Below are 12,847 nucleotides of genomic sequence, written 5' to 3' on the forward strand. Positions count from 1 at the left end.
AAACTTGAACTAGAAGAAAACAAGAGAAATTTTTTTTTTCTTGTGCTGGGAATTGAACTCAGAACCCTGTGCTTTCCAGGCAAGCACTTATTCCACTGAGCTATCTCCTTGGGCCCCAAAAAATGATTTAATAATAATAATTTTTGCTAAGTTCCAAGGTATAAGAATTTAAAATAGGGTCAGTTAATAAGAAACTGAAAAATAAACTAAGAGTCTGAAAAAAAAGTAGTTTATAGAACTAGAAATACAGTAACTGAAGTTAAAAATTGAAAGAGTGATTTAACAGCACAACTATTTCACCACCTTCATTTAGAGATATTTTGGGTCCATTTTTGGAATTTGAATTTGGGCTGGCCAAATAGCTCAGAGGATTAAAGCACCTGCAAGCAGGCACAGAGGTTTGATCCCTGGGCCTGCTGTGCCAGCCCTACCCCCAGGGAGCGCTGAGATAGCAATTAAGACTGGGCATGGTGGGATGCACCTATAATCCAGCTCTTGGGAGGCTATAAACAGGAGGATCACTACAAGTCCAATCTAGTAGTGAGACCCTGAACACCTTGTAGACCCTACCCTAAAATTAAAAAAAAAAAATGGAATATGAATTTGATTTCTGGAAATCACATATACAACCTTAAAGTGTATAGACCTGGTTTCTCAAAGCCGTTCCTAATCTGTCACGTGGAAAATTGTATGTGTTTCTTATTTTAATTGTATTCTTTTACTTTTAAGGAGACTAAGCATTTTTTCTGAATTTACAACATCTTGCATTGCTTCTTCTATGAATTTACTAAATTTTTTCTATATTCCTACTAAAGTGTTTTCCTTATTCCATTTTAAGATTTGATTTTATACTATGATATGGATACTTCATATGTATCCATAACAATATTTTATGTTCCTTTTCAAAAATATAAGTGTACTATTTTTGAAAGACCAATAGTTTAAAATACATACAGGAATAATCATCAAGCCACAGCAAAAAAAAAATGTTTTCAACCAGACTGAAAGTTGAAATTGGAGAGAAGATATGCATAATAATTGTGTTTCTTTACTATATAGTAATGAACAGCGTTAGTGGTTACCCAAGGGCGTATTTTCATAGAAACTCATTCTCTCAATGTTAATAAGTACATTCAGTGTCTTTCTTACTGTGATATGTTTGTCTAGACATTATGTATTTCTTATGTCTAATAAGGTCATGGTGGAATAGGTACCTAAGGAAACATTACTGAAGAGAGTAAACCTAAGGATTCATATAGCTTCTAATTTACTAAAACATTGCAGTTCATGAGATATTCCACTTTAAAAGTTTTTTCCTAATTACTTGTATCCATTTGTAAAAGTAAATGTTATTTAGTTTAGGTCATTTTATCTACTTTTCTATTTCTATATACTTTTGAATAGTCATAATTTGACAACTTTCCAATTAAAATGGAATTTCAAAACACATGAAAGAAGTAGGTGCTCCTTATCTAGCACATTTTTCTGCAGTACTAACATTGTAAATGTATTGCAGAACAAAGAACAGTACTACAAAAGTTGTATTGATATTAGTGTGCTTACCTATTAGAGCTTTACTAACCCATGCCACAGGATGACTGCTTTGGTTCTCTTGGGTTCAGGTTGTCTTGTGACTTGCTTTTATTTATAGAATGCAATTAAATCAGCACTGGGCTAATTTTGGACTTAAGAATTGGCACCTTTTGACTTTCTCTTTGGGGAGCCCTGAAACAATAAGAAAGCACTCTGACTCTCTGGCCAAAGAGACATGTGGAGGAGTCATATGGAGAATAATCATTGCCGGGACCACACTTGCCAACCTCAGAGCTGAGGCCAGGCCCTGTACCCTGCCGGTGGAAATCATCACTAGGCTGACCACTGACAACACTGGAGAAGAAATCACTGTGCCTTGCTTGCCTGCAAAGTAAATGCAACAGTAAAAATTTGGGTGGTTACTTATTCATTAAGAAATAAATCGGGGCTGGATAGATGGCTAAGTGGAATAAGTGCTTCCCTGGTAAGCGTAAGAGCCAGAGTTCAATCTCCGGTTCTGAAAAAAAAAAAGTTGGTATTTCTAATTACTCAAGTATCTGGCTCTATATTTATTGTATTTCTACAATGAACATGAGAGCAAACATTTTCAAGGATTTCTCTCATTTCCCTTTAGTGTGCAATGAACCTCTACAAAGATTTCCTTTTTCTTACTGCTTGTAAATTTTGAGGAAACATATTTAATGATACTCTACCACTTATTTACTCTTGCAAGAAATTTGCTGAGGAATCAAAAAGAAGAGATATAAATATTTAACAGCTACGTGGAATATAGAAGCTCCTAAATCCATAGGGAATGTTATATGAGATAATCAAGTTATTTTCTAAGGAAAAGCACTCTAAAAACTGCTGAGCAAAGGTTAAGCCTGTTATTGATAATAAATTTGCACATAACAATTAAACCAGGGAAACATCTCAGTGCTGAGAAATATTACATATAAAGTTACCAAAAATCACAAAATTTTCTGACTCAAAAACAATATAATTATGCCCACAGTTCTTCCTCACTGATTTTATTTAAATTTGTATTAGAAAATAATATTATTTTGGAAGCTGAAAAAAACCCTATAAATCAAGAGTTTTCCAACTCCAGTAGTATATTGGAATCTAAACACTACTTGTGAGTTCTCCTATTTAATATATAACAGCAAAGCAAAAATTCTTATTTTTGTTACATACTGAAAAAACAAATGTCTCTTCTGTAGCTCGTGTCTGTGAGGTGGACTCAAGATTTATAGTGAAAACACACACACACACACACACACACACACACACACACACACACACAGAGCCAGCCCCAGTGCAGAAAACTGCTTCTAATTCTTGAGAACTGCTAGAAAATTTAGTCACTAGAACTTTGCCTAACTAAATGTTTCACTTTGGTTTCCTTTAATATGGGGCTTTTATCTAAGGCTCCACGAGAACCATACTTCACAAGTAGTTATGTTGGCCAAGAAGACTAATAGAGACGTCATCTAAGGACACAGTGCTAATAAACTGTCTCACACCATCTGGCTGGCAAATTCACACAGGCCTGTTCCCTGTGTTGTGTGCACCTAATCCTTGCCTTGCCAGTGGAGTCAGGCAGTTTGTTCATGTGCTAGTGTTTTCCAAATTGTGAAACAGTCCCAGGAGGTTACTTTCCCCAAAGCCTTCTCCTGCCCATATGTGTGTCTGCATATTCCTTTAAACATTTAATTCTCTACAGAAAACACAGACTTTTATTGTCCTCCAGTAAAGTTTATGTTCTCATTTCACCTTCAGCAGTCAACAATTTCTCTCTTTAACACATGAAATCGTACATTAGTGAAATGAATTACTCTCAAAAGCACAACACAAGGGACAGATGATCCATTTCTTAGTGCACTCATCTTGGATATATCAATTTACAAATAGAATTATGGCTTTTGTCAAAAATCAAAACAATAGGAAATGAAGCAACAAAATATCTTTAGAGTAATTCTTATGCATCCTCCTCTGAAGTCTTCAACAAAGCTTTGAGCTAGCTTTGTGCTAGCTTATGATCTAGAGAATAGCAACTTTACAAGACAGAAAAAGAAGTGGCTGGGGCCGGGGAGATGGCTCAGTAGAATAAGCACTTGCCTGGCAAGCGGAAGGGCCTGAGTTCAATCCCTGGCTCTGAAAAAAAAAAAAAAAGAAGTGACAGATCTTCCTTATCCATTCTTCAGTTGATGGGCATCTGGGTTGTTTCCAGGATTCAGCTGTGACAAATTGTGCTGCTATAAACATGGGTGCAAATATATCGCTGTGATATGAGATTTTCACTTCTCATGGAAAAATACCCAGGAGGGGAATAGCTGGCTTGAATGGGATCTCCAATCTTAGCTTTTGAAGGAATCTCCACACTGATTTCTACAGTGGTTGTACCAGTCTGCACTCCCACCAACAGTGCAGAAGCATTCCTTTTTTTCCACAGCCTCTCCAGAATTTATTGACTGACTTCTTGATGTTAGCCATTACAAAATGGACTACTATTCAGCTGTAAAACAGGAGGAATTTGATTCTGTTGTTGGTAAATGGATGCAACTGGAGAACATATTCTTACATGAAATAAATCAGATCTGTATGTGCAAACATTGTATTATCTCCTTAGTGTGAGAACCTGAAAGAGAAAAATGGTATCTGAAGAGTACAATGGACACTGGCAAAAGAGAATGAGCTTATTCAAAAAGAAAAAGTTACTGAGTTGAACAGAAGGACAGGAGAGAGAGTGCAGAAAAGAGATTTATCTATGAATGTAAGCAGGATGGTTTGGACAACTGTAGTGTGTATTTCTGCTGGTCTATGAAAAGCAGTTCATGCTTTAATTTGTTTCATCTTCTTTTTTCAATTGTTTCTCCTTTCTGTTTTACTAATCCCTTATACATTTCTTTACTTTTTTCTTCTTCCAATTTTACATACACATGTCTTGTAATATGAATAGCTGCTTGAAAGAGAACACTATGTATTACAGCAAATACAGAGAAATTCATATTACTTAGTTAAGTGAAAATCTGCATTACTTGTAATTTTTTGTTTTAATTCTAATTTGTACTCTTTAAAAAAATAAAAGATTTAAAAAAGAAGTGGCAGAAAGACATAATATAAGTTTCATTTCATTAAAAAGACTAATATACCACTACAAAATGTATGCATAACTATTAACTGTACTTTAGTAAATTATTGCAGGCCATTTCACAAAGCCATCAAGGAACTGGGCATTCTATTTTGTTCAGAGCAATGGCAAAGAAACGCATGCGTGTAAAATAGACCAATTCATAAATTGTGTCTCATTTTCAAACTTACGAAGCAAGCATTGTGATCATTCCTGAAATCAGACATATTTGGTGCCTTCTTTCTGACTTGTGATTCGTTTTACGCAGAAGAGAGACAGGATTTTAATGAAGCACATCTTCATAAATCACTGTGGCAAGTCAGCACCACCCGCGTGTGACACTTAAATTAGAATTGACATTAAATTCTCATGTTGCCATTGTTCTGCCCTGGATATCAAATCTTAAGGCCTTTTTCACATATCTACATATCTTTTCTCAAATTATTTGTCCAAATCTGCCACACTCCAATTTTGCTAGGAAAAAAATATGTAAATGTTGGTTCTGAAAGGGCCAATGTACCTATTCCCAGACTTCTTTTTCCCCTCCATTGAAACACTTAGAATTTTATCTTTGTATGAAGGGGACAAAAAAAAAAAAAATTGTCAACATGATTGCTTCTCACAAAACTAAAGGCATTCAGGTGAACTGAGGAGAAATGAACACCACATTGTCTCCTTGGGTAGTGGCAGGATTTAGATGATATTTAAAAATTGCTGGAAATTTATTTTTATTTTTATTTTTATTTTTATTTTTATTTTTTGATGAATCGTAGGTCAGCTGGATTTCGCTTGGACAATGCATCATAGAGAATTAAGTGTGTAGATGAGTCATGTTAGCGCAATGTGAAGGGTGAATGCAAGTGATGGTTCCATTCTGGGCTCAATAAAAGGCAACACAACTCTGGAATCAAGGGCACGAGGGAAGGCACAATAGCCAACCAAGCAAACAGCTTGCTTTTGTGCAAAACAAAGTAAAAAAGTGATAGAAAGATAATTTAAAAAGAAAACATTGTTTAAAATGAAATAGGAAGATATGTTTTAGTACCCCACTACCTATAAGTGCCTATAAGTGCCATCTGGTCCATAGCTTTATGAATATAACCACTAGAAGAAAATGTTTTTGAGGCCTTAAAATTGAATGTTGGCTCTACACAATTCTGCTGCCATTACGTTTTCTTTAAATCTGATTCTGTACGCTTTCACAAAAGAATATACCCAGCCCTTAACCATAGCTTTTCACACTTCAATATTAAACCTGAAGGCACAAAAATAGATGCAAAAGTAGAAATTATTTGCAGCATGTGCACTTTTTGGCATTAGCTATAATTCTTTCAATCTAGGTGTATAATTTTGGTTTGTGTGTTCTGCATCAACAGTTACATGATAAAAGCTAAGTTCATGAAGTCTCTAAAACTCCTTGGTCATTTGATCCGGCATGCTTATTTCATTGCATTTGTAGTCCTTTATTAGATAATTGTAATTTATTGCGTTTCACAGGTGAATACATTGAACAGCATACAAATTATGACAGTATTACACATAGTACCACTATGGTTTAATTCTTTTCCTCTTAAAAATTTCCATATGAAGAAATTCTTTCTTAAAAATATGAAACTTGGGATAATGTCTAATTTATAACTTATTTGTGTAATGAGACAGTGGATTAGTTTACAGTATTTTCTCCATTTGTACTAATTAGGTTTTTGAATTTAAGGATTTCTAATAAATATTTGGTGAGTTAAAATGAATGACATTTACATATTGCAGATAAGATATTTTTAAAATATCTGTATTTTTATTTGAAGTATTTAAGGAAAATAAAAATTTTCATATTTTCAATACTTTCAAAAATGTTCAACAATAATTTAATTTTCCATAAATGCAATCAGCAAAACAAAACAATTATAGGTGAATATTCTAAGATAGTACTTTGTACACATTTCAAGTGTATATAAAACTTCAAAATATGGAAGAATATAAATAATTGACCATAATATATAGATAATTGCTTATAACATAAAACTCATATAAATCATACATTTAATATTTTCAAAATTTAACTGAGAAAATAATGAAAAGAAAACCAACAATTTATGGACCCTTTAATTGGGAGAAATATATTACTATTTTAAGGCTTTAAATTCAGAATCAGCTTTTCTAGCCATTCTGTTTGAATCACTGTTAATATCAAAACAATAAACCACATAGTGGCTTTATCATAACACACGACATAAAACAGTACTACTGAGTTTACAACTTGATCATGTTTTGAAAAATCATGTCAGAGTAGTAGTCATCCACTTATATTTTATAAAAGTACTGAACTTAAAAGGCTACAAAATCCAGAGATCTTTGTGTTTCTATCACTTCCGGTATTCTGTGTTTTCATCTCATAATCACAGCCTGACTATTCGATACATTTTGGATCAATGCCTATAACATTTGTCTTGGTTTTGTTTTTGTTTTAATCACTTTTTTTTCTGTAATGCTAGAAACCTGCTTCCTGCATGCTAGGCATGTCGTCTACCACTAATACATAGTCCCAACACAATATATATATGTTTTACAAACACAGTTTAAGTTAACATAGCCAAAAGTGTAGATTGGATTTCCAGCAAGCAAAAGGATTTCTGTGTAAAGAACGTATGATCTAATTTCAGAAAGGTTTGTATTTAGCAGTTCTACTTTATAGATATTCTCAGCAAAGATTTGCTTTGATTTTGAATTTAAAATTCTTATATAAGTCAAGAAGATTAATTTTATGAGATTAACAAGCTAATATGCTCTAAAGACTTATCACAACTTAAATGTGCTACTATCTAAAATATATTTATAGCAATTCTTGCTCTTTCTTGGTCTTAATCATCCAGCAGAAAAGTATGAAAATGAAGTATAAAAAAATAAAGCCATATTGATATGATGAGCTATAAAATGCTCAAGTCAACAACTTTGGACATTGACAGTCTTATGGAAAACCCACTACTATTATGGACTACTGGACTATATTGGGATATTTTGCTGAAGTCATGCACCTACAGTATTTAAGTAACAATGAAATGTCCTTCTCTAACAAAACTAACCAAAAAAGGGGGATACAAAATGAAGAACCATTTTGTATCTGTATGCTTAAAATAGTTAGGATAGATATACAGCTCCATTCTCTTAATTCAATGAATAGAGAAGTTTGTTCTAATAGTGTTTGAGACAGGATATCAGGTCTGCATCTTGTACAATGAATAACCACTAAGACAACAATATGCAATGTATTCATTATTGAAAATGTACTACTAATTGGTTGTGAAACTATCTCCTTGCTATTTGTTTCTCAATAAAAATATTTTTTTTTTAAAAAGAAAACATACACTTGAAAATGGGGAGATAGCTCAGTGGTCTAAGTGCCTGCCCAGCAAGCACAAGACAGATCAAGCACAAATTTGATCCCCTGTTCCCCACCTCCCCAAAACTACACAGTTTTACTTTTCTCACTATATACAGTTCCATGGTGGAACTAAAGATAAAAATTAAGGTTTTGCATGCTCAGGTAGAAATTGTGTTCCCAAGTCCCATAGCACAAAATAGTCATGATAACAAGACATATTATGCTCTCAATAATAGCATAGTCCCTTATTGTCAATTCCTTTGCCAAATTTCATTGATGTAACAGTACAGATGAAAGACAGAATATTGTAACTTAAGAATTTTGTGCTTTAAAAATAATACATAGTTATCAGAATAACACTTTTGAGAACTGAGCAGAAAGTACAGTTATTATGGATTTTTCAAAAGCAGATGACAATTGATTTCTTTTAGTATGTTTGTGACAACTCCATAGTATAATTCTAAACACTTTCTCAGTCTATGAAAATCTTTTGTTAAGATTCTACATTTCTTATTACTTTTATGAGTAGGAATCAGATAAAAGAAGATACAATTTGAAAAAGGGAAGCATTGAATTTTGAAGTATAGCTTGCGAAATTTTGTATTTCTATAAGTTAGAGAAAAATTTTGTTTGGAAATAGTTTGTTTAACTATGATAGGAATTAACAAGTTGGTGAGTAAAAATAACTAAGAAGAAAGAAAAGTCAATGTAAAACAAATGTTGTACCTTTTGGAAATGAAAACATTCTTGTCTGGAGAGAAGTAGCAGGGATTGAACTTAGGACCTTGTGCTAGCCAGACAGGGGCTTATGTCACTGAACTATCTCTCTGGCCTCTAAAACTATTCTTAAGTAATGTTCATTGATTTTAAGTGTTGAAATTAATAACATTATTAAAAGCTAACAATCATTAGCCCTTGGGGGAGAAAATATGTTTTGCTCATTAAATATACCTTTGTTGTTCTATTGTTGGTTCAGTTCAATATGACAGATACTTTTTATCTCCTGTATCTATAATCACCACTCAAACTCTATGGTACAAGCTAAATATAAATTGCCATAAGGGTATTTTATTTGACTTATTAGATGATTATCATTCACCAAAATGTTACATGATGATTTTTTAACTAAACTTTCTTTTAAAATATGAAACTATTTCTTTAATGAATATATAATGGCTAATATGAACCATAAATCCATAATTTATATAATAAATTTGATAATTAATTATGAAAAGTTCAATGTTTCACTGCTATCAATACCAGTTAGTATGCTGATATGTATTAAATGTTAACTATTTAACATATAATTACATTTAATTAATATTAATATGTATTAAATATTAACTGTTTATCTCAGTGAACTTTTGAGAAATCATTTTTTTAAAAGACCCAAGTATTTAGATTATCAAGAACCTTGCTACAAGACACAGTGTTAATATTCAAGCCTAGAGGGGCCGAGGATATAGCTCAGTGGGCTAGCACCTACCTGGCAAGTGCAAGGTCCTGAGTGCAATTCACAGAAAAGAAAATTTCAAGCCTAGAAAATTCCTATGGTGGCCTTCCTACTTCCGGCGCGGCGAATGTACACTTCTGAAGAGCGCGCCTTCAAGCCAAAGAAGACAGCTGCCAGCCAGGGCTCATCTGAAGTTGACTGGCTCCGATGACAGTTAGAGGTCGCTGCTCAAGCATAAGTTTTCTTAGGACCACTACCGAGATGTTTGATGTCAAGGCTTGGGCGGAATATGTAGTGGAATGGGCTGCAAAGGACCCGTAAGGTTTCCTTACAACCGTTACTTTGGCCCTTACTCCACTGTTCCTAGCAAGCGCGGTCTTGTCCTGGAAATTGGCCAAGATGATTGAAGCCCGGGAGAAGGAACAAAAGAAGAAACAAAAATGTCAAGAAAATATTGCAAAAGCTAAAGGACTGAAAAGAGAGTGAAGGGATGAGCAGGCTCTGCAAGCAAAAAAGAAAAAAAGTCATTTGGGAAATTACACAGCTTTGGAAGGACCCCATAAAGTTCCTTTGGACTTTATGGAAGTTATTACTGTCCAGGTAGAAGAATCATTCTGGAATCTGACCTCGATACTCTAGTAACTTTTAGGCCTGGGCATTGATGTTTGTTGGTGACCACTGGCAGTTAGTATACATTTGTAATGATTATACTGGTGGAGCATCACTGATGCCGAACCCAGAATACTCTGGAATCCCAAATTTTGTGCCCACAGATGTGGTGCTGCGAGTGGACAACTCCACAGCTGACCTCTGATGGGTCTCAAGCAAAATACAAAGGCACTAAAAGCATTTTTCCAGGCTATAGAAAACATGATTGCTTCAGGATGTCTTATGTATATGTAAATACTCCAAAATGTGAAAACATCTAAAACCTTTCTGGTTCCAGGCATTTCAGAAAAGGGATGTTCAACCTGTAATACAAATTCTTTGGCACTCACTTAGTGATTTGCCATTTTTTAACCTATGTTCTAAAATACAGATACCCTGTAGAAACAAATGACTTTTTGAATTCGATAATGGTTTAAAAGAGTCCTGTACTTTTAAGAATGTTAAAGTCAAATTTGCCCTCTTTGAAGTGAAAGTTTGCTTGGGCTTAAAAGAGACAGTATATTAATCACATTTCTTTTTAAATCATTACTTCCTGGAATCATTCTAACTTTTTCAGAGCAACGTAATATTAACAAGTACATCTATTTCTGATTTTAGCTTTTTAGACAACTGGTTATCATCAAGACATTCTGCATTTTTTAAAAAATTGTTTTGTCTATGTATAGTACCGTCTACTAGATGTAATAATTTTTGTACTTATAAACACTGCCACTTTCTTAGAGATGAGTTTTTGAGTAATGCTGATTTAAAACTTGCAGTAAAAATGCCAAACACTGCAATACCTTGCAAGCATTTTTTTCTTGTGCTAAAACTGAAATATTCCACAGTTAAAGTGTACAAGTTAATATTCCGAGTTAAAATGTATTATCAGATAATTTGCTCATTATATAGATAATACTTGTTTTCTGTTCCATTCTTTGTTTTAACTTTCATGGTAATGACGTCCTGTACTTCTGGTTAGACAGGCTGAGGTGAAGATTACTACTCTGTTTTTGTTTAAGGAGCTCTGAAAGAGTTCACATGTCAGAGATAGATATTCCATTGCCTAAGTGGTAAAGACCTAAAAGTAGGAAAAATTTGGTTGGGCATAATAGTAATTGCATGAACAAGATAAATTATTTTAAAATAAGGATGTGCTATAGTTAGGTCTAGACTAAAAGATTTTTCAATTATTAACTATAACCAGAACTTTTGACTATTAAACCTGACTTTTCTAGATGCATGATCCAGTAATTTTATTTACTGTAGCATTTAATAGCTTATTAATGTTTACTGCACCTCTGGTGATACATTGTAAGTTAGTCATTATCCAACAGCTCTAATTTAAAAATGAAATATAAAATAAATTTGATACTTTTTAATAAAAAAAATAAAAGAAAATTCCTATGGTTCCAGCTGTAAGTACAGCAACCTAATTGTTCAAGCTAGTACAAATCTATGGAATTATAGATAAAAATCACTCTCTGGCTCAAGAAGAAATTGAACTAATTCTCACTTATTCCAAAACTGATGGTTATTTTTTTAGAATTCTCAACTAAAGAGTGAAAACCTTAACTGGGATCTGAACAAACATGTGAGTCGTGGTTTGTTCTCTGTTGTTTGTTGACTTATGTTAAAATGTAGCAGAAAATTCAACAAAGACATTAAATTGAGACATGAACTTATTATTTTATTTTTTGGCATTTTAGGGAAAGGTCTACGGGATGTTTATGGTCTCACTACTAGATTGGACTCAGAGTGATCTGCCTATTTACAGCCTCCCAAGAGCTGGGATTACAGGCATGTGCCACCATGCTCAGTCTCAATTGCAATCTCAGCGCACCCCAGGGGTGGGGCCAGCAGGACTAGATATGAATTTGAAATGGTCTTTAAAGACAATAGGGGGCTTCATTTATATCCCTCTTTTTGTTTACTTTTGTCAGAGATGGATATTCCATTGCTACTCATATATAGTAGGTGCATGAACTCAGCAAATTAATCCAATATAGTACAGTAATCTCTAATGGTAGTGGGTTATTCACATGACTGGCAATGTCAGAAGTTGTTGACTTGAGCCTTTTACAGCTCAACGTATTAATATGGCTTTACTTTTTATACGTCGTTTTTATACTCTTCTGCTAGATGGTTAAGACTAAAACAAAGAAAGACCTCTATAACTAAAAATGTAACTTTTGTCTCTGACAAGGTCAATCAAATCCCCTCAGGATTTACCCTGAAACCCTGTATAGCAGTTTGTAAATCTTTTGTCAGTGTCAGCCATGTGGATGAATCACAGCCATTGCTTGGCCAATGTGCGCTCTGTGAAAGCCTGAGAGAATGTTTTCTCTCTAGGTGGCTCTTCTTAGTCACACTCTACATCATCAATCACTTTCCTCTGTGGCTCCATAATCTCCTGGATCAGAAAATTAGGGACACCACTGAGTTACAGGATATTACAGTACAGGTTCTCTTATGAGAACCTCACTGACCTTCCTGAGTCCTCACTGACCTTGAAGGGCTATGGCAAAAATGATTGTTATCTTTGTAGCCCTTCTTTTTCTCTAATTTTTTGTCTGCAAACTTAAGTTGTTAACCCTCCAGAGGGGAAGCTTAATGATATTGTTAGCCTAAAACATAGGCTGTTGAGCTTAACATCAGTATCTGGGTAGGTAAATGAAGGACCATTTTGTAGTGAAAAAAA

At 34.0% G+C, this 12,847-nt stretch overlaps 1 protein-coding gene and 1 pseudogene across 2 annotated transcripts in view; both read left to right on the plus strand.

The window, feature by feature from the left end:
• The window catches only part of March1 (membrane associated ring-CH-type finger 1), an 870,419-nt gene that overhangs the window by 340,873 nt on the left and 516,699 nt on the right, over positions 1-12,847 (plus strand). The gene's annotated exons all lie outside the window — the stretch shown is intronic.
• Positions 9,722-9,984, plus strand: LOC101587550 (annotated as a pseudogene).

Source organism: Octodon degus, unplaced genomic scaffold (assembly GCF_000260255.1).
Source record: "Octodon degus isolate 3935 unplaced genomic scaffold, OctDeg1.0 scaffold00036, whole genome shotgun sequence".
NCBI lineage: Eukaryota > Metazoa > Chordata > Mammalia > Rodentia > Octodontidae > Octodon > Octodon degus.